Consider the following 5,567-nt stretch of genomic DNA (forward strand, 5'->3'; position numbering starts at 1 on the left):
TACAGAGCTCACACCAGGCCTGTTGACCCCTCATCTGTCTGTTATTACCTCTTGCTGGGAGTGAGTCTACACTTGTTTGCCAGATGCCAATGGTTTTGAGGGAAAAGGAAGAACCATCACGTTAAGAAGGCCTACCCCTGGAGAGTTTTGGAGTACGGGTGGGAAAGGATGGAGAAGAAATAATGGGGGCCGTGTCACCAAGCAGGTGAGGGTAGAACACCTGGCATTCTTGCATCTTTCAGATCAGATGTCTCACCAATGCAGAACAGCTTCACAGCAGCCAGGCTTCCTGTGTGAGGACCACGCCACTTGCTTGCTGCCCTCTCTGCTTTGTGACGGCAAGATGGACTGTGGTGATGGCGGGGATGAATCTGCTACCTACTGTGGTGAGGTGGACAGTAGTGGGTTGTACTCTTTGGGGGCCTGCCGCCCAGCTCCCAAATAAACAGACAGAGGTTTATTGTTTCATATGAATGCCCAGCCTCAGCTTGGCTTGTTTCTAGCCAGTTTTGCTTAAATTATCCCATCTACCTTTTGCCTCTTGGCTTTTACCTTTCTCTATGCTGCATACCTATTTTTACTTTTCACTCCACAGCTTGCTGAATAGCCGGGTGGCTGGCCCCTGGTGTTCTTTCCCCTTTTCTTTCCTCGATCCCTGAGCTCTCTTCCCAGATTTCTCCTCCCACTTATTATCTCTGCCTGCCAGCCCTGCCTATTTCTCTCTCCTGCCTTGCTATTGACCATTCAGCTCTTTATTGAACCAATCAGGTGTCTTAGTCAGGCAAAGTAACACAGCTTCACAGAGTTAAACATGTAACCTAAAAGAATGCAACACATCTTTGCATCATTAAACAAATATTCCAAAGCAAAAACAAATAGAGCCATCAAGTTAAGAAGGCCTTTGCTGCCAGGCAGTGGTGGTGCACACCTTTAAATCCCAGCACGCAGGAGGCAGAGGCAGGGGAATCTGTGTCCGAGATCAGCCTGGTCTACAGAGTGAGGTCCAGGACAGCTAAGGCTCCACAGAGAAACCCTGTCTTGAAAAACAAAACAAAAAGGGCCATCCCTGGAGAGTTTTGGAGTATGGGTAGGAAAGGAAAAAAGGAAAAGAAATAATAGGGACAGTAGCACCAAGCAGGTGAGGGTAGGATACCCAGCGTTCTTGCATGTTTCACACTGGATGTCACCAATGATGGATTAGGTATACAGTCCTGTCAGCCCTAGGATGGATTAGGTATACAGTCCTGTCTATTTTTTTTTTTTCCTTCAACTAATATTCTACAACAGTGGACGAAGTAAAGAACAATGGCCAGGGCTGGGCAATGTGGTGCATGCCTTTAATCCCAGCACTTGGGAGGCAGATGCAGGTGAGTCTCTGAGTTCAAGGCCAGCCCCAGCTAGGTCTATTCAATAAGACCCTATCTTTAAAGCAGCAACAGCAGCAGTAATAGTACTAGTAAGCTAAAATTCAGAATTACCATTTAAACATTCTCATGAATCATTTTTCTATTAGAAATAATTTGTTTGTACAATATAGGTCAAATGCCCAACAGTCTCCCACAAAACTTGATTTTCAAGTGTCCTGACCAGAAGACATGGATATATGTGGACAGGGTGTGTGACACAAGAAATGACTGTGGTGACTGCTCAGATGAATCAGGTAAAAATGAAAATTCCATAGCTGATCTTTTTAATGGCTGCTGGGAGTGGCTGCCCTTACACTTTGATTATGGAAATTTGCTCTAACTTAGAAACCTCCTAAAGGGGATTTACATACACAAACCAGGAAACTTCATCATTCCCGGGACTGCAGGGAACTAACTCCAAGGTAGAGAGCAGGCTTAGGCAGACTGAGGATCCCAGCTTCTATTCCTAGCCCCATCACAAAAAAACAAATAAGAAGGAGAGAAGAGGGAGGTAGGAGGAAACGGGGGTGGGGGGAGAAGAGGGAGGGAACTACATTATTTCATTAGTTCATGTCTGTTTAAAGTAGGCATGTTCTCCGGCAAGGAAGTTAACAAAGTGAGTTTTGCAAGAAAAGGTTCTTAATTAGAAAGCTCTCGTCTACTGTCAACTCGCATTTGGGTTTCTCTGGCAAGTCTGAAAGATCCAAGGAAGGTTTGTCCAGTGCTTTAGCTCTCAGAAAACTAGTTGCTAACCTGGTCTTTGCTCCCTCATTTCCACCCTAGTCCCCCATCATGTTACCAACATGGCTCAACACTGAGCAGCACCCATCCCCACTTCACAGGCAGGCAAAGCCCTAGCCAGGAGATACAATTCCAGTGCATTAGCATCAACTGATACACTGGAAAGCTCTACCAGAGACACAGGGATCAGCTCTTTGCCACTGTTGCAGTTAAGGAGAGGTCTTGCTCTGTAACAAAGGATGGAAGTGTGAAGAGGGCCTTTGCCTCTGGCTAGCTGCCAATTAGCAAAGGCCTGGTTCCCCTGCTGACTGATTGCCCCAACTCAAGGGGATCCTTCCCATGTCAGTATGTTTACTTTGGACTGATAGGTAGAGGCAGTTTCGTCTCTGGCATTTCAAAATATGTGTAGAATCTTCAATAACCATCTGCAGTTTTCCCATGAGATAGTTTCACTAGTACATAGTCTTAAACCTAGAGGGCTATTTCTTGTCCAATAGTACTTTTTTCCCAGTTGACATTTTAAGCTATGCTTTTAAAAATAAATACAACTGTCTAGTTTCACAGTGCCCAGTGTGCTCAGGCTGGAGATGTGACACTGTTTTCTTCGCTGACTGTGCCTGCATTCCCAGAAGTCGATGCAGAAACGGCATCCAAGACTGTGCTGACTGGAGTGATGAAACCCTGTGTGATTAGGGCTATAATCGAGGTTTCGGGAAAGCTGAAAAATGTCTTTTGCTTTAAAACTTCTCTCAAAGTACACTGGCATGTCTGTCTTACATATTTACCTTCCTGGAAAGTAGAGTAACCTGTGTTGCCTGTTAACAAAGGAAACTGGCAGAAATCAGATGGGACTTGAGGTCCCTGTTCTAAATTTGTTTGCAAATAGCCACAGGGTTCTGTGGGAAGCACATATGTGTACATGTACTCTCATACATACATACATATATATATATATAAATAAAAGCAATCTTATTTTACTTATCAATCCCCTGCTTCCCTCTCCCTCTCATGCTCCCTACCAACCCCCCAACTTACCCCCCTACCCACTCCCCAAGGATAGTAAGGCCTTCCATGGGGGAGGTCTAGGCCCTCCTCTGTGTTTCTGGGCTGAAATAGTAACCGTCCATAAGGAATGGGCTCCCAAAGACCATTTGTGCACTAGGGTCCCACTGTTAAAGGTCCCATAGACTGCCCAGGCCTCCTAACCGGCACCCACATTCTGAGGGGTTGTTTCAGTCCAATGCTGGTTCCCCAGCATCATGACTGGGGTCCCTGTGACGTCATTAGATCAGGTCAGCTGTTTCTGTGGGTTTTTCCAGCATGGTCTTGACTTCTTTGCTCATCTCTCCTCCCTCTCTACAACTGAATTCCAGAGTATGGCTCAGTGCTTAGCTGTGTCTGCTACTTCCATCAGCTATTGGATGAAGGCTCTAGGATGGCACTTAAAGTAGTCATCAATCTCATTATAGGGGAAGGGCATCAAAGGTGGCTTCTCCATTACTGCCTAGATTCTTAGGGTCATCTTTATGGAGCTCTGACTATTTCCCTAGTGCTAGATTTCTCTGTAAACCTATACTGGCTCCCTCTTCTAAGGTATCTCTTTTCTTGCTCTCCTTTATTCCTCCCCCAACTCAATCTCCCTGATCCCTCTTGTTCTCCCCCCTTCTCCTCTTCCTTCCCTCCCCACCCCTGTGGTGCCAATTTGCTCAGTTCTTGTCCCTTTCCCCTTCTTCAGGGGTCCAACATATGTACTCTTTATTTTAACCAGTATGAAGAAAATTAAGTCTTGAAATTTTGTTTTAAAGTTAGCATATGAAGTATTAGATGTCGTTACGGCATTTTTCAAATGAAGTGTGCTTTAGTAGACAGCCTCCATGCTCCTTGTAACTTCCCCGGTAGCCTCCTTCCCATTGTGTCCTTCTGTCCCCATCTCTCCCTTCAACATCTCTTTAGCCTCTCTGGGTCTCTTTTCTAGCCTTTGAAGACTTTGTTAATACTTATTTCTATGTGAAGGTACGTATTACAAGCTAGGATCTGCATATTAGAGAATGTAGTTTTTGTCTGAGTTTGGGACCCGTGTTCCTGGAACTTTTTCTCTCTCTTCACAGTGAAATAAAATTCCATTGGGCATCTATTCCACAATTCTCACTATCCATCTGTGGACAAGAATCTAGGCTGGCCACACTTCCGTGCTGCTGTGAGCGCAGCAGTAACGAGCCTGAACGTACAAGCAGCGCCTTGGTGGTAGGGTACATAGCCAGGGTTAGGATGGCTGGGTCACACGGCAGTTATTTTGGGGAACACCCTTACTGATTTCCATAATGGCTGTTGTCATTGGCACTCCCAGTATTTATAATTAAGGGTTCCTCTTTCCTAAATCCTTGCCAGCATGTGATGTCAAGTTTCTTGAAGGTGGCTGTTCTGACTGGGGGAGGTATTACTTCTAAGCAGTTCAATTTGCATTTCCCTGGTGGCTAGGGAGAAAACCAGCCTTAATCAACAGTCAAAAAAATCATCGGTAGACCAGACCTTTAACCTTTGGGGACCCAGTAGGTAGTGACCTGGGTTTGAATCTCACTAAGTAATTTCACCCCGTACAGATATTTCTTCATCTGTTCATGGCCCTCTTTTAGGATTTTAATAATTAGAAAAACAAGTGATTGTGCTGTACTTCACCAGTGGTAGCCAGAAATTATAGACAAAGAGAACCTGCAAGGAGAGGGTAGATTGTGCTACTGTTACTAACACGAGCTACTCTAAACATGAGAAAGGACCTTCCACAACCCCATGGCCACTCCAGTGACAGTGCTGTCCCCTGGCTGTGATCTGTGGAAATTACGTGTGTCAACCCCAGCCAGAGTTTGAGCAGCCAGCTGATGATGCCACCTTTTCTCACATGAGGCTGGCAAGGTTCTAATTGTTCCTGCAATCAAGTAGAGCATAAGCAAACAAGGCGTCAAATGTGATGAGCCTTTCAAGCTAGTTCCTGGCATAATAGGGATTATGAAGGAAAATGTTCCCTCATTAATCCACAGCTACCAACACACTACTATCAATGAAAAACCAGCAAAGACACTTGTAGAGGCTGAGGAATGGTTAGTGGCACCCACAGCTGGAAACCCTCCTAGAAACCTAAATCACAGCAGCCAAAACCGAAGGAATGTCACTGTCACCTTAAGAGTTGACATCCTGGGCCAAAGTGAGAATGTTTCTAACTTCACAACCTAGAAACCAACTCCTAACTCATTCACAGCATTCCAGCTCAGCCATTCCATTTGCTTGGATTCTAAAAATGAATTTTCCCAGTAAACATTTATTCTGTTTTCTATGGCTGAGTCAGAGAGTGTCCCATCATTGGGCAAGCTGTGATACAATGTGTTTACAACCAGTCTTACCCACAAATGTCTGGCAGTCACTAGG

The 5,567-nt window shown here is 45.1% G+C and overlaps 1 long non-coding RNA gene across 1 annotated transcript; it reads left to right on the top strand.

The window, feature by feature from the left end:
* Positions 1-225: 225 nt before the first annotated feature.
* Positions 226-2,898, top strand: LOC127221035 (uncharacterized). The gene is made up of 3 exons (XR_007834421.1): positions 226-386; positions 1,538-1,660; positions 2,704-2,898. It is a non-coding gene; the product is annotated as an uncharacterized LOC127221035 (long non-coding RNA).
* The last annotated feature ends 2,669 nt before the right edge of the window (positions 2,899-5,567 follow it).

Source organism: Phodopus roborovskii, unplaced genomic scaffold (assembly GCF_943737965.1).
Source record: "Phodopus roborovskii unplaced genomic scaffold, PHOROB, whole genome shotgun sequence".
In the NCBI taxonomy this organism is placed as follows: Eukaryota; Metazoa; Chordata; class Mammalia; order Rodentia; family Cricetidae; genus Phodopus; species Phodopus roborovskii.